Source organism: Tursiops truncatus, chromosome 16 (genome assembly GCF_011762595.2).
Source record: "Tursiops truncatus isolate mTurTru1 chromosome 16, mTurTru1.mat.Y, whole genome shotgun sequence".
Lineage (NCBI taxonomy): Eukaryota > Metazoa > Chordata > Mammalia > Artiodactyla > Delphinidae > Tursiops > Tursiops truncatus.
The window spans coordinates 15,264,900-15,279,819 of NC_047049.1; positions in this window are offsets into that span (position 1 = coordinate 15,264,900).

The following is a 14,920-nucleotide window of genomic DNA, read 5'->3' on the forward strand; positions in this document are numbered from 1 at the left end:
GAAGTAAGTGTTGCATAACTGGTGATGAAAACATGTATTTGTAACTGAATTAGTTGAACAGAGGAAAAAGGCAGAAAAAGTAGCATCAGTGCAGAGTGGTATTTAGGGCCAGTCTCTGGAGCTGGGTAGCCTAGATTTAAATCCCAGTTCTGCCACTCACTGTGGCAAGTTGTTTAACCTCTTTGTGCTTTTAGTTTCCTCATCTGTAAAATGGGAGTAGCACCTACCTCATGAAGTTGTATGTAAATTCCTTAATATACGTAAAATACTTTAACATGCCCAGTCCATAGTAAGCGATGCATGGACAATTGTTATTATTATTGTTGTTATTAGTAATAGTAGTATTTAACAAAATAATAGGGCCAGAAATCAAGATTTAAGGAGGAGACTTTAACTAGTCTTGTGTTCTTTTCTCTCCTGTTTTTGCTACCTCTGTCCTTGGATAGCAGGTAAATTTGACCTTAATTCCCTGTATAGTAGTCCCCAGAATGCTGGAGGCAAATTCTGTCATTTGCTAAAGATCGAAATGTGCTCCTTATCAAAGTGTAGGTAGTTGTGTCTGCTTCAACCAAGAGTACATACTGTTTATTATCATTATTATTATTCAGCAGTTTAAGATGGTTAGTCATATTATTAACTAATTATTTTCCTGACCTAATTGACATACATTTATATGGTGTTTTGTATTTTCATAATACCTTACAACCACTAATTGTATGAGGAGGTTTGTTTAAAGCAGGCTTACTTAGAGTTGTTTGTATTTGACAATGCCTGTCTTTTGTATACTTAATATAAGCACAATAAGATATATGTTTTGCTCTAGATTAATATCAATATTTAGGATGACGATTCATCTATTCGATATATAGTTTCCAAGGCATGCAAGTTGGACTAGAATTATAATAGAGCAGATACTCTTACTTATTCTCATCCTAGAATGACACTAACATTATCACCAGCCTTATGCATGGGCAGAGTTGAACCTACCTCAACAAAGTAGCTTATGACTTAAGAAAGCATAACAAAGGCTTTCCTGGGTCTCCAAAACACTTAGATATAGGTGCCTGAAATTCCTCAATTAGAGCTTTATTTCTTCAATCCTTTGGCTTAAGGCAAATAAGAAATTTAGTCCCTGCTTAACTTAAAATACTTTGGGGAGAGATAACACATTAAACTCTTATCATTCATTACACCTGAGGGTGAATGAATTTGTTAAGTTCTTTTCTGAATAAAGTTTAATCAGCAAGGACACAGAAAAATCTATAAAACTGAAACTCGGTTGGGATGGAGTTGAAGAAGAAATAGAGTGAGAGGAAACCCACTTTCAAGATGTGCCAGGCTTCTGGAGATTTTCTATATATATTCCCTCTCTATAGAATTCAGCAACATTCCCTTTCCAAATGTCACTAAAAATTACAGTAAAGAGATTTTTCAAAGTACACACCGAAAAAGTACAAATAAATTAAGAGATAGCAATAAAATTTTGAGAATTGGAAAGTAACTGTAAAGGAGGTCACTGATATAACTGACATAAGAAAGCTGAATCCCAAGGTAACAATTAAGGAAACCAAGAACAAAAGTGATATGTCAATACATTCACAGAACCTCTCAATGGCTCAGGAATTGGTAGCATTAAGTACCTCTGGAAGTAGAGGTAAAAGTGGGACTGAAAATAGCAGGATGGATTGAAAGTTTGTTTAGAACTGGATAGATGCATCCCCCCAACTCCACAAGATTGGCTGACTTCCCCTTTCCCACCCTGGAATAACATTAGAGACTTTTTCCCAGAAAGAGAGAGGTTCCATACTGAGAGAAGAAAAAAAGAAGGAGAAGGAGAAGAAGAAGATAAAGTGAAAATAAACCTTGTGAATGTTGAAGACACACGTCCCCAACTCTCATCCTGCACTTGGCTCAAAATGTAATCATCAGGCTGATCCTTCCAGGTAGAAGACAGGAAGCATCCTCTCTGGAGAATCCGTTTAGCCCAAGAGAAAAGACCCAGAGGTCCTGCAGAGGGAACCCAGACAAGTCTTCAGTGCAGCCCCCAGTTGACAAGCTCTGTCCACATGCTCAGAGCTTCAGTTTCTTCATGCACCTCTTTTAAATAGGATCACACAGCCCCGGGGTCATCAACAACTTGAGGAAAGCTTACAACATTAAAGATAGAACCCAAAGGAAAAACAGGACAAAAAAGAAACTGGGAAGAAACAGAGTGGCTTACATTGAACAGATAGGGAAAGATGGGAAGAAAACTTAAAAAAACAACTATTTTAATATCCTCAGAGAGATAGAAAAAGATGTTGCATCTGTAAAATAAGAATGGTATGGTATTTTTATTGTTTTTGTTTTTGTTTTTGCGGTACGCAGGCCTTTCACTGTTGTGGCCTCTCCCGTTGCGGAGCACAGGCTCCGGACGGACGCGGTCGCGCAGGCTCCGGACGCGGACGCGCAGGCTCAGCGGCCATGACTCACGGGCCCAGCCGCTCCGCTGCATGTGGGATCTTCCCAGACCCGGGCACGAACCCGTGTCCCCTGCATTGGCAGGCGGACTCTCAACCACTGCGCCACCAGGGAAGCCCTGGTATGGTATTTTTAAAAAGCAGCATTTTGGAAACAAAAAAGAAACTCTTAGAAATCAAGAATATGATAACAGACATTTTTTAAAAAAATAAGCGTGGAAAATAAGCTTGAAAAAATTTAGCAAGCTTAGACTAGAGCAAAAAAGAATGGAAAATGGCAGGGAAATTTTTTTAAATTAGAAGGCCAGTCCAATGGATCCAACATCTGAATAACTGGAGAGAATAGAGGGAGGAAATAATTGAATATATTAATTAATAATTCGATATAATTTTATAGATCTGAAAGACATGAGTTTCCAAATTGAGAGGGTTCATTAAACACCAGAACAATGAGTGAAAATAGACTCACTCTAGAGGGCATTATTGTGAAATTTCAGAACAGTGGGTTCAAAGAAAGCTCTTACAATGAGGGAAATGAGCTCACTTCCAATGAGGGAAAAAAGGAAAACAAGTTTATGCAAAGAAACAAAAATTACAATGGCATCATACTTTTCAAGAACAAAATGGGATGTCAGAAGGCTTTGGGGCAATGCCTTCAAAATTCTGAGGTAAAAATAATTTCAATCTAGAATTCTATACTAAGAAACTATCAATCAAGTGTAAGGATAAAATGAGTCATTTCAGATGTGCAAGGTGTTGAAACTTTTTCCTAACTTGCAGTCTTTCTCAGGAAGCTGTCAGAAGATGTGCTCCATCAAAACTCAGGGAGTAAACCAAAGGAAAAAAGATAAAGGAATCAGCTAACAGAATCCACCATAAGAAGGAGGTAAAGGAAATTCCTAGGATGATAGTAAAGCAGAATCCCAGGAAGACAGCTATGGGATAGCAAACAACCAGTCCCAATTGGAGCAAGTCAGAAGAGAGTCCCTACAGAAACAGACTTGCTGATATAAAAGACTGATATACAAGACAAACTAGTGGTTACCAAAGGGGAGAGGGAAGGGGGAAGGGGCAAAGTAGGAGTGTGGGATTAAGAAGTACAAACTACTATGTCTAACATAAATAAGCAACAAAGGTATATTGTATGGCATAGGAAATTATAGCCATTATCTTGTAATAACTTTTATTGGAGTATAATCTGAAAATACTGAATCACTATGCTGTACATGAAAAACTAATAAAATATTGTAAATCAACTATACTTCAATTTAAAAACGAAAGAAGAGATTTCCTCAAGAAGATGGAACTGGTGGATGGCCTATCTGTGTTTGAGCAGATTTATCAGATAGGAGCAGAGTGATATTGAATTAGTGATAAATACAAAGAAAACTAAGAAAAGAAAAAAAAAAAAGCTAGATCATTGTTAACACCAGGAAAAATATTGTGTAGAAATGTGTAATCATAGTATACACATGGCTCAACTGTAAATAGTGCTTACATAACCATAATAATGTAAATACTGATCTAATTTAAAATTATGGTATTGCTGCTGTACTTAGGGAGGATGAAAGGATGGATGTGTGATGGGTGGGGGTGGGGTGTGTGTGTGTGTGAGTGTGAAAGAAAGCTAAATCTTTATCATCTGTAGTCAGGAAACATTAGGTATTGTTTATTTGTTTAAAGCCAAAATATCAAGAAGTAACACTATAAGCATATTATTTAAGGAAAGGAAGTATTTAACAAAAGAGCCCACCCAAAGCATTGAAAGAGGTTGCCTCTGTGAAGCAGGAAGTTGGGAGTTTTGGAGGAAGGATAGGGGATTTCATAACAAACCTTGTAAAAACCTCTTGACAAACTGTATGCTAGTATAACTGATATGACCAAAGTTTGTTTGGCAAAGGGAGAAACTAAAGGCAAGAAACCATTTTTGGTGCAGACAAGAGATTATAAGGGTTCATAACTGGAAAATAGGAAGGAGATGGTAGACTTGAAAGATGAGGTAAGATCAACCAAATTGTGCAAGTGATTAAATACAAAAAGTGAGGAAGAAAAAGTAGTCAAAGATATTGATAGAGTTTCTAGCTTGGACGAAGTTAGGTGAAGATGCCATTAATTGAAATAGGGACTATGGCAATGTAGAAAGATAGGTTTCTTTTAACATGTTAGGTTTGATTGCTTGTATGATGACATCTGTGTGAGGATGTTGATTATGGGATGATAAATTTGGATTAGAAAGTCAAGAGAGAGATCTGGGCTGGAAATAAAGATCTGAGAGTCATCTCTTAGAGATGAGATGCTAGAATAAATGAGGTAGTTCAGTGAGATGGTATAGTGAACAAAAAAAGAGAATGTATGTAAACTTCAGGAGTCACTGAATTTAAGGATTGGGAGATGGAAGAGGAATTCACTGAAAAAAGCAGTTAAAGGGATAGGAAAATACATTATGAAGTTCAGGAAGAAGTGAGTTTCGAAATTAGGAGGCTGGTTCAAGATAAAAGTAACATAGGCTTCATCTCCTGAACTCAACCCTACAGCTGCCACAGAAACACAGAAACAAGAGAGAAGCTGATAGATCCCAGAACCTTATATAAAAACTGTGAAAACTCCTTAGCAAGTATAGCAGATACCTCTAGTGTCCAGTGTCACGTTCCTTTGGTCCACTTCTGATTGCAGCTGCAGCTGATTGCAGTTCTGTGCAAGCTCAGACTCACCTCATGGTGACAGCATCTCACCTCAGTCTCATTCAACCCTCTTCAGAACTTCTGCCACTGAAATCTCTGTGTAGGAGAGGCTGCTCCTTGCAAACGTGTGATGGAGTTAGAACCCGTGGGGACAACTCTTAGCCAATGGGGGATGGAAACTGGTGGATAAAGACTCCAGTGTCCTGTCTGATTCTGGGAAGCAATTCTAGGAAGTATTCTGTGCACTTCTCAGGATGTCCTGGTGGGATCAAGTACCCACTGACCAGAGTGGTGACCTCAGTAGCCCTCTTATGCTTTTCCTTCTTCATTCTTATCCTCCCCACTTCCTCACTTCCTGTGATCTGAAGTAAATTACAGTCAAGTCTTTGTCTCAGGGTCTACTTTTGAGGAAACCCACTGTGTGTGGGAGTTAGAGTGGAAGAAGCCTGAGGGGAAGACCAAGTGCCACAAATTGGGTCCAGACTAAGGGAAATATACCTTTACCCCATAGGCTAGGGAATTACAACAAAGGAAGCAATTCCTAGAGGTGATCAGTGCCTATTAGGTCCAGCTGCATATGACCAAAAAAAAAAAAAAAAATGTTTTTTTTCAAATAATAGTTCCTTAAAAACAGTTCTCTCAAGTAAAAATAGTTCTCTGAAGTAAAAGTTTGCCTGGAAGACTGTCAAGACTCTTAACTTTCCACACTCCATCCAGTGCTGCCATACTCAAGATCAATTCATGGTCTCATAGTGATACTGGAGCTCCAGTTACCCTTTTGAGGGCAGTAGCAGGAAGAAGCAAGGAGAAAAGTGATTACCTCCTCCCTTTTAACAAATTCTTTCTGAAAGTTCCACACTTCTTACATTTCATTGGCCAGAACTTACATAACCACACCTAGTTTTGGGGAAAGAAAGTTGGGAAATGTAGTGTTTAATTCAGAGTAACCAGCAGAAAAATAAAAGGTATAACTTTCAAATTCAGTACAAAAAGTTTGCTCAATCCAATGAAACGTGGGAAAGAAAAAATACATAAAAAAGAAGCATGAAAAATAGAAAACTTAAAATAGGTCTATTAATTATAATAAATATAAATGGGCTAAACCCACCAATTGAAAGCCAGAGAGTCATACATTGGATTTTTAAAAATATCTATAATTGACTCTTGAACAACATGGGTTTGAACTTCAAGGATCCACTTATACGCAGATTTTTTTCAATAAATATGCACTACGGTACTACGTGATTGACTTCACGGATACAGAAACGCAGATACAGAGGGATGACTGTAAAGTTATACACAGATGTTCCACTGCGCAGAGGATTAGTGCCCCTAAACTGCCACATTGTGAAAGGGTCAACTGTAGTACCATACTTTCTAGGAGAGGCACATTTAAAACAAAAGGGAAGAGAAAGGCTGAAATAAGGAATAGAAAAGATATACCAGGGAAATATGAATCAAAGAAAAAAAAAGTAGCAATTGTATCAGACAAAAGAATTGAAAAATGTCACAAGAGCTAAAACATATGACAATATTGGTAAAATAATAATAGACCAATAATATAAATATACCTGATATTGACAAAAAATATGGTATAGACACAAAATATATAAAGCAATAACTCACAGCACTACAGAAAGAGATAAACTATTGTACTTAGAGGTTTTAATTCACCTCTCACATATGCAGATAGATCAAGCTCTGAAAATAAGCAAAGATATAGGGTATTTGAATAACATGATTAATAAGCTCAAGCTAAAAGTTACATAGAAATGTATACCCATGAAAGAAATCATACTTTCAAGCATACCTGGAACATCCACAAAATTTGATTACATACCCAGACACAAAAGAAGCATAAGGAAATTCCAAAGACTCAATATTCATTCTTTAACCAAATATTTATTGAGCAACACACACACACGCATGCACACATACACAGAGGTTATATCCTAATGGGAAAAACTAATAACAAACAAATATATAATAAAATTTCAAGTAGTGGTAAAAGCTTTGAAGAGAATAAACTAGAATAAGGGGAGAGAAGATGATTTGGTGAAGTCTTATTTTAAATAAAGTGGCCCAGGAAGTCTTTTCTGTGGAGGTGTCATATGAACAAAGCATGGGAACTAGCTATGCAAATAGAAGAGTGGTTCTGGCAGAGAAAACATCATGTGCAAATGTCTTATGAGAAAGAGTTTGGCATCTCTGAGGAAGGCCGGTGTGGCTGGAATAGGTAGGTGTTTGAGGAGAAAAAAAGAAAAAGTTGAATATGCAATTAGGGAGGTGGCCAGGAGTCAGATCACAGAAAGCAGTAATTCTCAGTGCTGTCAAATTCAAAGGGCCCCTTTTTTAACGGAAAAACGTTAATGAAAGTATTACAAATACAGAACAGTCCTATGTGTACACCTTAATGAATTTTCACATAGTGAACCACCTGGGCAATCCGTACGCAGATCAAGAAAGTGAGCGTGACCACTACTTCCGAAGGCTCTGAATGCCCATCCAGTCATTAACCCTTGCCATGAGCCACCACCATTATGACTTCTAACACCGTGGACTAGTTTTGCCTCATTCGGGACTGTATATAAAGTGGAATCATGTAACATGTATTCTGTCACAGTCGGGTGCAGTGTTGTAAAAGCCAAACTTGTTAATATTGTGGTTCTGATCTTCTATAGCCGTAGTGATTATTTGTTTGCTTTGTTCTGTCAGCTTTTGAGAGATGTAAGTCTCCCACTATGACTGTGGCTTCTTCTGCTTTTAGTTATGCCAATTTTGCTTTATATATTTTGAAGCTGTGTTATATGTATATTCAGATTTTGACTTTCAGTCACTTCCTGATGGATTGACCTCTTTGTCCTGATGTAAGTACCTTTTATGATAATAATGCTTCTTGCCTTAAAGTCTGCTATGATTGATTATAAGTATAACTGGTTAATGTTTGCATACTGAGTATATAGTTCCATTTTTTACTTGCAGACTTTCTGTGTGCTTAAAAAATAAGATCTGTCTGTTGACAACATAGGTTTATCTTTCATCTACTGAGACAGTCCTTTACTTGGAATTTTATTCTGTTTAATATAGTTGCTGATAATTTGGGTTTGTGTCTACCATTCTCACTATTTATTTTCTATTTTACCAGTTTTTTGTTTCCTTTTCATTCATATCTTACCTTCCTTGAATTAATCAAGATTTTTTATTTCTATTAATATTAATATTTTAATATTGTTACATTTATATAACAATTTAACAAAATTTGTTAATTAGACATTATATTTCTTTTAATATTGATAGATTAGAAATTATAACATATATCCTTGACATATTCTATTTTAATACAAATTATTACCTTCATAACTTCCATAATAATGCTGGGACCTTAAAATACTTTATTTCTATTTATTAACTTTTACCCTTTAGGGTAAAACATTACTATTATTACTTGAACAGTATATATCCACTTGTATTTACTATATATTTTCTTGTTCTGTTCTTTATTTCTCCTTTCAGTTCCCTCTGGTTTCCCTCTAGGGTTACTTTCTTTCTGCCCTGAAGAACTCTCATGATTGGTTTTCGTTTTTGTTTTTTTTCTTTTAGTTTTGCAGTGGGGCATTGCCTAAAAATATCTTTATTTTATCTTTATCTATTTATTCACTTATTTCACTCTCAATGTTGAAGGATATTCTTTTTTTTTAATTATTTATTTTTGGCTGCATTGGGTCTTCATTGCTGCGTACAGGCTTTCTCTAGTTGCAGCAAGCGGGGGCTACTCTTTGTTGCGGTGCACAGGCTTCTCATTGCGGTGGCTTCTGTTGTTGCGGAGCACGGGCTCTAGGCACGTGGGCTTCAGTAGTTGTGGCACATGGGCTCAGTAGTTGTGGCTCGCGGGCTCTAGAGCACAGGCTCAGTAGTTGTGACGCACAGGCTTAGGTGCTCCGCGGCACGTGGGATCTTACTGGACCAGGGCTCGAACCCGTGTCCCCTGCATTGGCAGGCAGATTCTTAACCACTGCGCCACCAGGGAAGCCCAGGATATTCTTACTGTTGGTTGGAACTTATTTTTCTTTCAGCACCCTAAATGTATCATTCCATTTTTCTGGCCTCCATTACTTTTTTTAAGAAGTCATCTATCAGTCTTATCATGTTTTTGAGGGTAATGTATCATGATTTTCCCAATTTATATAGATAGAAACCTAGAGAATAGGTGTGGGAATAAATCTTAAGGATGGAAGGAATATAAAGTTCGATCAGGCCAATGATGGCTCACTAATCAGAGAGTCTAGATTCAGCATGTTAGCCAACGAACATGGAAATAGATCTGATAGTTTTCTTGTTTGGTTGACCCAAATTCTGGACCCAAAAGTGGCTTCCATTAAATGAAGTAGAAATGCCAGAACTTCTTTCGTATGTTGTAGAGAAAGGTATTTAGGAAATTGTAAAGTTTAAGGAAACTGGAATATTAGTGGATTTATCATGTAAGACCTGCTCATCCACCCTCCCACCACGTCCCCCAAGAGGGTTCTCAGGATATGCTTTTCATCAAAGTAGTGAGAAATAGATTCATGAAGGGATCCCCAGAATCCTTGAAGAGTTCTGTGCTGGCTCTTCTTTAGGTAAGTAATTGAAGTTGGGAACTACTACCATTGAACTGGGACCCCTAAATTAAATGGGGATGATAGGATCGTGGGATAGCAGGGGCCAAGTGGCAGCACTTAATTACCAAAGTCAAGGTGGACATAATGACTGTAATGGACAACAGAGTCAAAGCAATAATTAGACCTCTAACCTGCAGAGGTCTTTGGCATTGGCTAATTGATCATGGTATCCCTAGAATTGAAATAGATGGGCATCCTTATTAAAGTCTTACTTCATCTCTTACTCTAGTTCTAATGAACAGAAGTCTGGCTTGTATCACCAAAACAGAGAGCCTCAGCTACTCTATCATTTCCCAGGATTGAGTCATGTCACAAACCTGGAGTTCCTTGAATGGAGAGAAAGCCAGGTCCCCTTGAGAAAGGACCATGCCATACTGCCAAATATTTACAGTGTTCATCTTCTTTCTAGCCATCTCCCAAGGACATGTAATCATTTACCAACGTGGCTGTGTATGGAGGAAAGAGAAAGAGTCAGATTATTTTAGGAATTACTAAATACTAGCTCTGACACTAATTTTTAGAGACCTCAAATGTTGCTGTAGTCCAACAGTGAGGGTAGGGCCTTAGGAAATTAAAGTCGGGTGGTCAATGGAGTTTTGTCACAGGTTCTTATATAGTGGTCCCAGTGGGTATCTGAATCTACCTTGCGGTTATTTGCCCAGTTCTGTAATACATAAGTGGAATAGACATATTCAGCAACTGGCAGAATCTCCACATTGATTCCCTGACTCATGGAGTGAGTACTGTTATGTCAGGAAAGGCTAAGTGGGAGCCACTAGAATTGCCTCTGTTTATGAAAATAGTAAGACAATATCATATTTATGGATGGATTGCAGAAATAAGTACCACCATCAAGGATTGAAAAGATGCAGGGATGGTGATTCCTACCACATCTCTATTCAACTTGCCTATGTAGCCTTGCAGAAGACAGATGTGTCTTGCATAACCACACTGGTTTATTGTAAACTTAATCAGGTGGTGACTCCTACTGCAGCTGTTGTTCCAGATGTGCTTTCATTGCTGGAGCAAATCAACACATCCTCTTGCAACTGGCTCGCAGCTATTTTGAGATTTTTTTCCTCCTCTATACCTGTTAGTAAAGACCAGGGATCAGCAAACTTTTTTGTCAGTGACCGGATGGAAAATATTTTAGGATTTATGGGCCGTAGATCCCTGTCACAACTACTCAACTCTGACATTGTAGTGCAAAACCATCGGTAGACAATATATAAATTAACGGGCGTGGTTGTGATCCAGTAAAACTTTATGTAAAACAGCTGGGAGGCCAGATCGGCCTTCAGGCCATGGTTTGCTGACCTTTTGCATCATTAAATATCAACACATGGGGTCTTCTTTCAGCAGGCAGGGCCAACAATACACCTTCAATGTCCTAGCTCAGAGACAAATCAACTCTCCACCCCTATTCCATAATCCAGTGTTCAGAGACTGATCACCCTTCCTTCCACATGACATCATGCTAGTCTGATACATTGATGACATTATGCTGATTGCTGAGCAGGAAGTAATAACTCTTCCTGCTACACATGTGCCAGAAGGTACAAAATAAATCCCACAAAAATTTAGAGGCTTGTTGCCATTTTGGTGACACTTCTAGGAAGTTCAGCGGTCTGGGGCATGTCAAGATATGTCTCCCGTGTGAAGGATAATTTGCTCCATCTGGCCCCCACTACCACTAAGAAAGAGGTACAATACCTAGTAAGCCTCTTTGGAATTTGGAGGCAATATATACCTCATTCTTGCATGCTGCTCTGACCCATATAAGAAGTGACCCCAAAGCTTCCAGTTTTGAGTGGGACCCAAAACAGGACTGGGCTGCAGCATAAGCTGCTCTGTCACTTGGCCATATGACCCAGCAGATCCAATGGTGCCTGAAATGTCAGCGGCAGATAGGGACGCTGTATGGAGCACTTGGCAGGCTGCTATATGTGAATCACAGTACAGACGCTCAGGATATTGAAGCAAAGCCATGTCAAACTCTATGTATAACTGTGCTTTAAAAAACAAACAAACAAAAAATCTCCCCATATAATTCTGGTCCCCCAAATAAATGAAACCTTAAGTGGTTTTTTTTTCTGGAAATTTCTCACTCCCTAACAAAAACAACCAACTTCATCCTTGAGTTTTGTAGTGTTGATGCCTGAAAAAAATGTCATGGTCTTTGTGGATGTGATAATAATATGAGAAAATTGCTATTTTCCATCATGTACAAATGAAATATAAACTCAGTAACATTGGTAACTTTGTGGGATTAAAAAAACTTATTGTATTTTTTTGGTAATGTTATTTCTAAAAATCTCCTTTGCAAACTATTTTTCTTTTCTGAGTGCTTTTGTCTTTGAGTTTTCTTTTGACAGGATGTTGTATTCAAACTGGTGGTGTAACTGAGTCTTCAGGAAAACACTGTTCTCTCAGGAGTATGCTGAGATCTGAGTCTAGAGTCATTAGGGGTGGTCAGGGTGGGTCTCGAGAAGGATATGCAAGGCAACTTCCCTAGGTGATCTTACACAGGATCTTTAATCTAGTCTCCTTGGACACAGGAGGACAGGCTGTCTGTGTTGGCAGGAGAGGCTCAGAGAGACTTGGAGTTAAGTTCTCATCTTTGTTCAATTCCACCAGAGGTCCCCATTCCAAGTCTCAGATCCACTCCCTCTCAATGCCATAACTTTAACGTAAGAGACATGGCCAAGTCTATGAATTCAACTCAAGTTGTTTTTTTTTGTTTTTTTTTTTTGTTTTTGCAACCCAAGCAGCTAAATTTGGGGTATGATTTTCAGTGAGTTTGACCCTGCAGCTATAAGAAATTGCAAACTATCTTAGGGTCACTGTAAGCTCTCCAGTGCAGTCAGAAGCAGCCAATGACCCCCTAGTTCTCATACTTTTCAGTATTATCATAGCAACCCAGTGCATCAACCACTTGGTCCTCCAGGCTACTTGTTTCAGTACACACTTCTTCACAGTCAACTACAGATGATATTTTAGTTAATCATGATGACCTGCATGACCACAGGCAACTAGATTCCTATTTTCTATTAGCAAAAGATCTCGGCACTGCTTTCAAAGTTAAGGACATAACCAAACAATCCCAAATCCCATCTTTGAGGGTCTGTTTCCCAGAACCACTCTGGCACTGAGTACTGTACCTGTTAGGGTACCGTCAGGAAGACAGAGACCACACCAGTCATTTCAGCAGAGAGAATTTAATGTAAGAAATGTGTTACATGGGGCAAACATTGAGGCCCAGAGATAATGACCTGCCACTGGAACAAAGGGAAGAGGTTGGTATTTTCAGGGCTTCCCTGGTGGCGCAGTGGTTAAGAATCCACCTGCCAACGCAGGGGACACGGGTTCAAGCCCTGGTCTGGGAAGATCCCACATGCCGTGGAGCAACCAAGCCCGTGCGCCACACTACTGAGCCTGCAACTACTGAAGCCTGCACGCCTAGAGCCTGTGCTCCACAACAAGAGAAGCCTGCGCACTGCAACAAAGACCCAACACAGCCATAAATAACTAACTAAAAAAAAAAAGTTGGTATTTTCAAAAACCAGAGGCTTGGAAGAGGAGCCCCACAGAGCTAGGACTTAGACCCCTGAGAAGGAGGTGCTGCCCTGCTGGTGCCAGTACCTCATAGGGAGCACCATAAAGATAATTTTGGAAGCGTCAAAAGAAGCTAAAGACTGGAAGTAACTGCTGGTGCCAGAGGGAAATGCTGCTGCGTAGGTAACAATGACAGGAACTGCACGCAACCGGAAGAGGCAGTTCTGCTGCTTTTCTTCCACCTCATACTCTCCCTCCAGCACCCCCTGCTGGCAGAACTGAACAGTTATCCAGCAAAAGAGAAACTAGTTTGTAGACCTAGACCCAGACCACAAAGCAGAGTTCAGGAGGGTGGATTTGGACCTGATTTAATAGGATTATGTGTGTTTTAACACATAAATGCAGAGACTCAGTTCCAGAGAGGACATGATAAAATAGATGTTTACATCCATATGAGGGATCAGCACGAAGGTGACAGCTCTAAATCTATTCAGGCATGTCACACTAGTGATGCAAATAATAAATGGTGTTGCCAAGAATAATGTGATTCTTCAACATGGTGAGCAACTTTTGGTAACATTCCAAAAAAAATAATGTACCACTCTCCCTTGATTTACAAATTAGTGCATTCCTGGAAATTTTATTTTATACTAAATATTCAACTAACGGTAAATAGGTTTTTCATCTACATGAATATCCAGCCAGAAATTCAAAAGTCCTTCTTTTATGGGAATAGCCCGTATATTGCAGGATGTCTAGAACTGTTCCTTGAATTTCATAGTCCTCCACTAATTTCCAAAACACCTGCTAGCATATGCTAGTACTGTCTCCATTAAGACTGACTACCATGGGATCTTACCATAGGGCTAGGGCTTAGGGATTCAGGATTTTATTCTGAGTCAACCTGGAAGCCATTTGAGGGTTTTTGTTTTTCTTTTTAAGATGTTGGGGGTAGGAGTTTGTTAATTAATTAATTAATTTTTGCTGTGTTGGGTCTTCGTTTCTGTGCGACGGCTTTCTCCAGTTGTGGCAAGCAGGGGCCACTCTTCATCACGGTGCGTGGGCCTCTCACTATCGCGGCCTCTCTTGTTGCGGAGCACAGGCTTCAGACGCGCAGGCTCAGTAGTTGCGGCTCACGGGCCCAGTTGCTCCGCGGCATGTGGGATCTTCCCGGACCAGGGCTCAAACCCGCGTCCCCTGCATTAGCAGGCAGGTTCTTAACCACTGCGCCACCAGGGAAGCCCCTAAAATGGTTAATTTTATATTATGTGAATTTCACCTCAATTTAAAAAACCCAGTTGTAAAGCCAGGGCAATAAAATAGCACAGTGATAATGGAGGGAGAGACTAATAAACCAATGTAACAATGCAGACTGCTCTTGGAAAACTCTATGGCTATAAAAGAATGTATGCTAGATCTGTCCATCACAACATATTTATATCAAAAAAAACACCAAATGGTTTAAAGTCATAAACATGAAAGGTAAATCTGTAGTTTCAATAATCAAAGAAAATGTAGGAGAATATAGAGTAGGAAGATTTTCTTAAATAAGACCACAAAAAGAAAA